Genomic DNA, 11,003 nt, shown 5'->3' with positions numbered 1-11,003 from the left:
GAGAGAGAGAGAGAGAGAGAGAGAGAGAAATCATCAAACACAGATGGCCCTTTAAGTCTTTTTCCTTAGAGAATTAATTCAGTTCTTCTGGATTGATCTCCTAAGAACTTTTGAAAACATTTCCTTTTGGTTCAAAAGAAAATCTATGCACTTAATCATTTGCACAGCAGGAGGGCTCCCAACAGACAAGAACACTGGGACCAAAAATGATATTGGAACAAGAGAAGCATATTTTCAGTCCCATAAGTCACATGGAAGTTATGTAGAAGTTAGGACTTTTTAAAAGGAAATATTCAGGTTTGAAAAAATCGTTCTTATTGTAGAATATTTAGATAAAATGGAAAAACACAAAGATGGCAATAAATGTTATTATTTATAATTCAAAAACCCAGATATAACTATGGTTAGAGTTTCTATGCTTATACAAATGTACACCTTTTTTGCTTAGAGAGAAGAGAGAGAGCACAGGGATATGAGCAAGGGGGAGGGGCAGAGGGAGAGGGAAAGAGAGGATCTTAAGCAGGCTCCACGCTCAGGGGCTCGACCTCACGACCCTGAGATCTTGACTTGAGCCAGAATCAACAGTCAGATACTCAACCAACTGAGCCACCCAGGTGCCCCCAAACATATGCTTTTTAACTCTTAAAAAATTGAAATGATAATTTTGAGTCTATGCTTTTCACTTAAATTTATTATGAACACTTTTTGCATGCAATCAAATATTCTTCAAAAACCTAATTTTAATAACTGCAATATACATAATATATTTATGTATATTTAAATGTTTATATTATATATAATATGTAAATAGCAGTTCTTCCTTTTTGAATTGTCTGTGTGTGTTCTTTGCCTATTTTTTTATTGGTGGGTTGGTATTTTACATATTGACTTTAAGAACCAATTCATTTTGAAGGCTATTGACATTTTGTTTTCTTAGAAATCTTTTTTTCAATTTGTCGATTTTCTATTTTGTTTATGTATTCTAAAACAAGGAATTGAATGATTTTTACATAGTCAAAATATGACTCTTCTAAAAGCAACATGCTTTCTCTTGGATATATTGGATCCTGAATGGAAAAAAAAGGCATTAGTAAAAAAGCTGAAGTTGAAATAAAATCTAGAGTTTAGTTAATAGAAATGTACCAATGTCAGTTTCTCACTTAAAAACAAAAGATTTTATTTATTTATTTGAGAGACAGCAAGAGTGGGAGAGAGAGAGAGAGCAGGTGCACATGAGTGGAGGTGGGGGTGGGGCAGAGGGAGAAGGAGAGGGAGAAGCGGGCTTCCCACGGAGCAGGGAGCCTGACGCAGGGGTCAATCCCAGGACCCTGAGATCATGACCTGAGCTGAAGGCTGACTCTTAACCGACTGAGACAGCAGGTGCCCCAGTTTCTCACTTTTGACCAAAGTACCATGATAATGTGTGGATGATGACATTGGGGGAAAATGGGTGAGGGGTATATGGAAACTCTTTGGATTATTTTTGCAACTTTTCTGCAAATCTAAAATTATTCCAAAGTAAAAGTTTATTGAGAACAAAAAAATCAATATTTCAACTTTTTTTCAACTTCTGTTTCTTTTCATTATTTTAGGCTTAGGAAATTTTTGCTTACATGGAGATCATGAATCTATTCATCCGTATTTTCCTTTAATGATTTCATGTTCTGAGGTTTAGAATTTTATTTCACTCTTGCGGTGCCTGGGGGGCTCAGTTGGTTAAGCATCCAACTCTCGGGTTCAGCTCAGGTCGTAACTGCAGGGGGGGTATTGGGCCCTCCTTTGGGCTCCACACTCAGCACAGAGTCTGCTGGAGATTCTCTCTCTCTCTCTCTCTCCTTCCCCCCCTACCCCTCCCCCCACTCATGCATGCTCTCTCTCTCTCTCTAAAATAAGTAAATTTAAAAATCTTTTTTAAAAAAGAATTTCATTTCACTCTTTTGTCCATCTGTAGTTTGAGTGTTATGTAATAAATCAAGATCTAATTTGATATTTTCTCCTATATTTAACTGCTTTCTCTAAAACCATTCATGTCAAAGTTATCCTTTACTATTGATTTGAGTAGTTCCTTTATTATATATAAAATTTGTATGTGTCTGGACTTCCAAACTTTTGCTATTGGTCAGCAGGGAGTAGTAGGAATTGGATTTATCCACTTACTTGAAACAACCAAAAATTTGGCAAAATATCAGACAAAATATATAAAATAATAACTCTCAAGAAGGTGGACATAAGACAATAAAGAATGGTGATACTGGAAGGACAGGAATCAATGAGATAAATCCTATGCTTACCCCAGCTTGCAGTCTAAGGTGAGTTTCCAGGCCATGGTGAATGGAGGGGGAACCCATAGAGAGCCCAACAGTCTCCCTGACTTGATACAGGGCTGGGAATCTAGAGACCAAGACGTGCAGAGCTTTCAGGGCAGAGTAGTGGAAAGAAGAGAGCTGCATGGATAGAGACTTGCTAGAGATTGGCAGAGGGTACTCAGTCTTCAGCTGAGTTCTTTTTTTTTTTTTCTCATGTCTATTACAGTTAGCTTTCTTTTTTTTCTCTTCTTTAAAAATTTTTTATTATGTTATGTTAGTCACCATAGTACCTCATTAGTTTTTGATGTAGTGTTCCATGATTCATTGTTTGCATATGACACCCAGTGTTCCATGCAACACGTGCCCTCCTTACTACCCATCACCAGGCTAGCCCAATCCCCCACCACCTTCCCTCTGAAACCCTCAGTTTGTTTCCCAGAGTCCATAGTCTCTCGTGGTTCATTCCCCCTTCTGTTTACCCCCCTTCATTCTTTCCTTCCTTCTCCTACCGATCTCCCTGCTATTTCTTATGTTCCATAAATGAGTGAAACCATATGATAATTGTCTTTCTCTGCTTGACTTATTTCACTTAGCATAATCGCCTCCAGTCCCATCCGTGTTGCTGCAAATGTTGGGTAATCGTTCTTTCTGATGGCTGAGTAATATTCCATTGTATATATGGACCACATCTTCTTTATCCATTCGTCTGTTGAAGGGCATCTCAGCTCCTTCCATGATTTGGCTATTGTGGACAATGCTGCTATTAACATTGGGGTGCATATGGCCCTTCTCTTCACTATGTCTGTATCTTTGGGGTAAATACCCAGCAGTGCAATGGCTGGGTCATAGGGTAGCTCCATTTATAACTTTTTGAGGGACCCGAGTTCTCATCAATGTGTGCATGTAAGGAACTACATAACATTGGGAAAGAATCCTCTGAAAATTTAGCAAGAACAAACCTCAGTTCAGACAGGACAAGGAATAGTTTCTGTTCCCACCAGTTACAAAAGCATTGGAGAGAGTGCTAAGAAGGGTTTTGCCTCAGAGGTGAGGAAAACAGAACAAAGAACATGTGAGATAAATTGAAAACAAGTAACAAAATGAGTTAAATTCTACCATATCATTAATAACAGTGCATATAAATAGTATAAACATCCATTTAAATAAAGTCATGTATAAACACCCTTTAAGTTAAAAGCCAGAATGGTCAGATCACACAAAATATTATGACCTACCTATATGGCGGCATCAAGAGACTAACTTCAAATATAAAGACACAAATAGGTTAAAAGTAAAAAGAAGGAAAGAAATAGTTCATGCCAACTCCAATTAAAAAAAACCGGAGTAATTATATTGATATCAAACAAAGTAGATTTCAGAGCAAAGAATATTACCAAAGATAAAAAGGTCATTTCATAATGATTTAGAGTTCAGTGGATTAGGGCACAACAATCTTAAACACCATGCACTAGAAAAGAGAGCTTTGAAATTTATGAAGCAAAAACTAATAGCAATGCAGGCGGAAATAGCTATAACCACAATTACAGTTGGATATTTCAATGGTCCTCTCAATAACTGATAAACGAGTAGACAGGAAATCAGTAAGAATGTACAAGAACTTAAAAAACACTATCAATCAACTTGAGTTAACCGATATTTATAGAATACTCTACCCAACAACAGTGTAGAGAAGAAAAAACTTTCTTCTACCCTCTTAGGTTCTGTGGCTGGCCTAAGAATTAAACTGACATGAGGAAGATTAACAGGAAAAAGAGCACACAGATTTAATTACTATTTTTACATGTAGACAGGAGTCTTCAGATGGAAAATAAAGACCTGAAGAAACTGTTAGGTCCCAAAGCTTATATACTTTTCTACACAAAGAACAATAAATTGAGAGGATGTAACAGGGCAAAGGGGCTTAGGCCAGGGGCAATAAATTGTAGGACAAGTGACCAGGAAATAGATGGAAAACTGACAGAAGATAAGGGTTATTTTAGTAAGTTTGTTTGTACAGGTCTCTGGTGATAAGAATGCTCTTCATGGTACAGAGAAAGTACCTTTCTCGTGGGAAATTTTATGACCTGTTTTTATGTAAAAAGGGGATTGTCAGAGAGCCCTTGTATCTTCAGTTTCTCAAGTGCCTTTAGCTCAAAATAATCAATGTGCTAGAGTGGCATATTTGGAGATGGCATATTCTGAACCCCTGCATAACAAAATACACATTATTTTCAGGATAAACTATATTCTGGACCAGAAGTTTTGATAAATTTAGAAAGATACAAGTCAGACAAATTATAGTGTCTGATTACAATGGAATTAAATTAGAAATGAATTATAGAAAAATATCTAGAAACCCCCAGACATTTAGAAACTAAATATCATACTTCTAAATAATCTATGAGTCAAAGAAGAAATCAGAAGATAAATCAGAAAGTATTTTTGAACTGAATTAAAATGAAAATAAACATATCAACATTTGACATTCTAAGCAGAACTTAGAATGATATTTATAATAATAAATACTTATAACAAAAAGGAAGAAATATCTCAAACCAATTGCATAAAGTTCCACATCAAGAAACTGGAAAAAGAAAATCCAAATAAACCCAAATCAAGCAGAAGGAAGAAGATAATAAAGGTAAGAGTAGAGATCAATAAAATTATAAAGAAACAGAAAAAAAAACAGAAAAAAAACAATGAATCTAATAACATGTTTTCTGAAAAGATAAATAAAATGAACAAACTTCTAGCAAGGCCGACAGACATAAAAAGAGAAAAGACACAAATGACTAATATTATAAATGAAAGTGGGGACATCACTACATACCCCAAACCAACTTTAAAAAAATTAAAAGGAAATACCACAAAAATCCTCACATCTATAAATTTTATTGATAAATGGATCAATTCTTTAAAAAACTACAAACTACTAAAACTTATTCAAGATGAAATAGATACTCTGAATAGTCCTATAGCTATTAAAGACATTGAATTTGTAGTTTAAAACCTTCCAAAAAATAAAATCTCCAGCTCTATTAGTTTGCTAGGGGCACCATAAAAAGAATCACAGACCTGGTGGCTGCCACAACAGAAATTTATTTTCCTAAAATTCTGGATACTAGAGGTCTGAGATCAAGATGTCAGCAGGGTTGGTTTCTTCTGGGGTCTATTACCTTGGCTTGCTAGTGGCTGTCTCCTCCTTCTGTCTTACACAGTCTTCCCCTAATATCTGTCTGTGTCTTAATCTCTTTTTATAAGGATCCCAATCATATTGGATTAAGCCCACTCTAATGAGTTCATTTTAACTTAATTACCTCTATAGAGATCCTTTCTCAAAATAAAATCACATTATGAGGTACAGGGGGTTAGGACTTCAACATGTAAACCTTTAGGGGACACAGCCCATAACACCAGTCCAGATGATTTCAGTTGTGAATTATACCAAACATTTAAAGGAAAAACACCAATTCTACATACTTTTCCCTAGAAAATAGAAAGAAAATTATTCTCCAACTAATTTTATAAGGACAGCATTATCTTAGTATCAAAACCAGATAAGACAGTACAAAGAGAAAAAAAAACCAGAACAAAGCCCTCATAAACATAGACATAAAAATACAAACAAAATAGTTAATCAGTTTCAGCCATATATAAGAACAGTACAACATCACCATATGGGCTTTATTTTAGAAATGAAAACCTGGTTAAGCATTCAAAAACCAATCAAGCTAATCCACCATATTAACAGTTCATGGAAGAAAAACCACATGATCATATCAATTGGTGTAGAAAAAGCATTTAACTAAATTCAATACCTGTTCATGAAAAATCTCAGCAAACTAGAAATAGAAGGCAACTATTTTTTTCCAGCTTGTTAAAGGGCATCTATAAAATACCCACAGGTAATATCATACTTCTTTTTTTTTTTTTTTTTTTTTTTGAGAAAGAGACTGTGCTTGAGTGGGGGTGGGGAGGGACAGAGGGAGAAGAAGAGAGAGAATCTTTTTTAAAAATTTTATTTATTTATTTATCAGAGAAAGAGAGAGAGAACACAAGCTGGGGGAGCAGGGGAAGAGATAGGCAGAGGGAGAAGCAGGCTCCCCACTGAGCAAGGAGCCTGATCCTGAACTTGATGCCAGGACCCTGGGATCATGACCTGAGCTGAAGGCAGATGCTTAACCGACTTAGTCACCCAGGCGTCCCAGAGAGAGAGAATCCCAAGCAGACTCCACAAGCAGTACATGAGCCCAATGCAGGACTCGATCTCACAACCCTGAGATTATGACTTGAGCCAAAATCAGGAGTTGGATGCTTAACCAACTGAGCCACCCAGGCGCCCCATCATACTTCATATTGAAAGATTGAATGCTTTTCCTCTAAAATTGAGTAGAAGGCAAGAATATCTGCTCTTATCACTCCTATTCAGTGTAGTACTGAAAATCTTAGCCAGTGCAATAAGGCAAGAATAAAGCGTGAAAAACCAAAAAGTGAAAAACAACAACAAAAGAAAACATATCAGAAAGGAAGAAATAAAACCATCCACAAAATTGTTTATGCAGAAAATCCTAAGAAATCTGTAACAAAATGGCTAGAACTTATAATTGAGCTTAGCAGGGTCACAGAATACAAGACAAACATATAAAAAATAATTGTATGTCTATAAATTAGCAATAAACAGTTGAAAACCAAACTTTAAATAATACCATACCCAATAGCTCCCCCCAAATAAAATTATAAAAAAACATGTATCACATCTGTATGCTGAAAAGTACAAATCAGTGATGAAAAAATCAAAGAGGAGCTAAATAAACGGAGTGACATCTCCTGTTCATGAATTGGAAGATTCAACATAGTAAAGATGTCAGTTGTCCCCACATTATTCTGTAGTATAAGTGATAAGGAATCACCCAAAGAGAAGTGTGGCCATAGTCGCTGGTTCACTTCTAAACCATTGGCGCTTCCCAAGTGTCCTTGTTATCTATGGTGGGCTCCTCAGACCACACCTGATAGTTTATGCTAATGAGGTTATTCATGACAGACTCCTTGGAACATGTGTTAGCCCAATATCCAGAGAGCGGGTGGGGGAAGAGGGCTGGATTTTAAAGAAATTGCATGAAGGAGTGGTTTGGAGTGATAGAATTGTTCTGTATCCTGATTGTGGTGGTGGTTACACAATCAGAAAATTCATGTAACTGAACATGGAAAAAGAAAAAAAAAACCCACCCGAGTGCATGGAAAACTGTTACAATCCAAACAAGGCCTGTAGTTCCGTTGATAGTATTGTATCAATGCCAATATCCTGGCTTTGATCATTGTAATAAGGTTATGTAAGACGTTAACATCAGGGGAAGCTGAGTGAATCCTACACGAGAACTGTCTATTTTAGCAACTTTGATGCAAATCTAAAATTATTTCAACATAAAAAGTAAAAAAAAAAAAAAAAAAGCAAAGCAGTTGCATCCTCGGCTCCCCACCCCCATCCTGATGTGCAGCCCACAACTTCTACCCCACCCCCACCCCAGCCCTATAGATGACCAGAGGTTTACTACCTGAGAAGTGCGTTGTGGATGGGGGGACACTAGTCCAACTAAGGCAGGTGAACTGTACTGAAATAAAATGAACATTTATATTCTGAATGCAGAGACCCATCCCCAGCCTTCTTCTCTTACTAATATTACTAATAGTGCCCCAATAGTAGAGGCAACCTCCAGCTAAGAATGCTGACCATCCCAGGGAAAAGACTTAAGATCCTGACATCAGCGTATCTCCAATGAACTGGCCCAATCAGACCACCTTCCATGCTTGACCAAAGCCTCCGGGTTCCCAGGCTCCAGCCAACTTCTTAGCCCCCTGACTTCTAAACATGAGTAGAACACCAAGACCCACCTAATGGCCAAGGAAATGCTCTCAATGAAAAATTATAATGCAAACAGACAGTCAGCAAGCACCTCGGAGCAAACAGACAATTCAGGAAAAAGAAGACTTCAAAAAGAACAATCATTAATAATCTCAGAGAAGTAAGAGAGCATAATACATTCATTAAGCAGGAATAGAACAGGATGCTATTTAAAAAAAAAAAAAGGGAAAGAATACTCAGAACAAAAAGGAACGCTTGGAAATTAAGAGCAAAATAGAAGTCATGACAAACTCAGTAGAATGTCTGGAAGATAAAATGAAGAAACCTGCCATCAAGCAGAGCCAAAGGAGTTTGAAAAGAGGAGAGAAAAGACAAGAAAACTCAAGGATTACCCGAAGTCCAACATCCCAATAGTGGAAGTTCTAGAGGTAGAAAAGAGAGAAAAAGAAGAGTGGATATAATGAAAGAAACAGCCCCAGCAATTTCCCAGAACTGAGACAAATGCACACTGTGTTTAAATTGTGTTTGGAAACACAGCAGTGAAGAGACAGATCCAAGTCCTTGCCTCACGAGGCACAGACTAGTCAAGCACCGAACCCCAACGAGATCAACAAGTGAAACTAAGCAGGAAAGGGAGCTATAAAATGGCAAGGAGAGGACTGAAATTTTACATGCGATGGCCAAGGGAAAACATTTCCCTGTGAAATTTTGGAACATTGAAGGTAAAAATAAGATTCTGGAGATTTTTCAGAGGAAAAAGTGGCTATGCATTTCTCCATGTAAAACCGGTCACTGGAAGATGATGGAACAATGCCTTTGAAAAGGGAAAATGACTTTTGTATTAGTTGCTTGAGCTGCCGTAATGAGATACCACAGACTGGGGGTCTCACTGCTCTGCAAGCTGGAAGTCCAAAATCATGGAGCCTTCCGGATTAGTTTCTGGTGACGTCTCTCTCCTTGGCTTCCTTCTTACTGTTCTCACATGACCTTTCCTCTGAGTATGCACAGAAGAAGAACCGAGGCATCTCTTCCTCTTTTATAAGGACACCGGGCCTATCATATTCGACCGTCTATGTCCTCATTTAACCTTCTTTACCCCCTTAAAGGCCCTATCTTGAAATACAGTCACACTAGGGGGTTAGGACTTTAACATATGAGTTTTGGGGAAACACAGTTCAGCCCATAACAATGCCCAGCATTGAATTTCTTTTTTTTTTTTTTAAAGATTTTATTTATTTATTCCACAGAGATAGAGACAGCCAGCGAGAGAGGGAACACAAGCAGGGGGAGTGGGAGAGGAAGAAGCAGGCTCATAGCAGAGGAGCCTGATGTGGGGCTCGATCCCATAACGCCGGGATCACGCCCTGAGCCGAAGGCAGACGCTTAACCGCTGTGCCACCCAGGTGCCCCCCAGCATTGAATTTCTCAACAAGATTTATTTTTGACACACTTGGACTTTTAAGATATATAATAATGTGTGCAACTATTTATTATTTTATCTACTATTGTTATGCATTTTGGTTCTGTGTCAAGTCTTTTTGCTTCAGGCAGAACTTCCACAACACTGTAAAACAGTGATCATGCTTTTCAAGTAATTTCACAAGCAACCAGTTAAAGTAAGGGGAGAATAAAGATACTTTTGCACAGGCAAGGTGCTCAGAATACAACCCCTCTGCCCATGTACTTTCTTATAGTTCTACCCTAGAATGTGCTGGGACCCAGAAAACAGGGCATCCAACAGAGGACAGAGGTGAAGGGGCTCCCTAGAACAATGATGCAGGAGATCCCACCCTGACACCTGTCACCATGACCAGAAGGTAGCAAGTCCCCAGTGGAGCAGGTCAGGAGACACCCAGACAGAGTTTTCCAAGAATATGAAATTGACAAGTATCTGTCATGTTGCAGTATATGGAGTTGTAGACAATAGGAGAAGAGTTTAGTTTTGAATTAATGCTGAATATATAACGAAGTGCAACGAGACAGTAGAAAGATTAGTGTTTGCCAGGGGTTCAGAGGGGGGAGGGAGGATGAACAGGTGGCATAGAGAAGATTCTTAGGGCAGTGGAACTATTCTGTATGGTATCGCAATGGTGGAATACCTATCATCATGCATTTGTCAAATCCATAGATTATACAACACAAAGAATGAACTCCAATGTAAACCAGGAAATTTAGTTAGTACTAATGTATCAATATTGACTCATCAATTGTAATAAATGTACCACAGTAATGCAAGATGTGAGTAATAGGGGAAACTATAGTAGGGGTAGATGGGAACTCTTTTTCCATTCATTTTTTTTCTATAAACCTAAAACTTCTCCAATAAATAAAGTCTATTTATTTAAAAAGTGAAATAAAAAAATCAAGAAATGTATTAACTTCAGGGGAAACAGAAGTTGCTTCTGAGAGGAAAAAGGTTCATAATATATGACAGGGAATGTCTGCGTAAACGGAATGGCATTACCCTCAAGTCTGATAGAAGCACATTGTGATCTTGGGGGATGGGAGGGCTGTGTGGCAGTGGTGGGGGTGGGGTATGACGGAGAGCAAAGCCTAGTTTTCCACAGTGGAAGTCCATAAAAACACCGGAAACTGCGAAGCCAAGAAGTAGCCACGTGTCAGGGAATTGAAGATTGGGGGTGGGGTGAGCCTCGTAGGACTATGTGACTTTCTTAAGAGTATACATAACACTTCTTAGTAAAAACCAAACTTTTAAATGCAATTCAACATCAAAAATACATTCAACATCAGGGCACCTGGGTGGCTCAGTCTGTTCAGCATCTGCCTTCTGCTCAGGTCATGATCTCAGGGTCCAGGGATGAGCCTTGCATTGGGCT

The sequence above is a fragment of the Ursus maritimus genome, unplaced genomic scaffold, assembly GCF_017311325.1.
Source record: "Ursus maritimus isolate PB19 unplaced genomic scaffold, ASM1731132v1 scaffold_2, whole genome shotgun sequence".
Taxonomy (NCBI): Eukaryota; Metazoa; Chordata; class Mammalia; order Carnivora; family Ursidae; genus Ursus; species Ursus maritimus.
Note: the sequence above shows the minus strand (reverse complement) of the source record.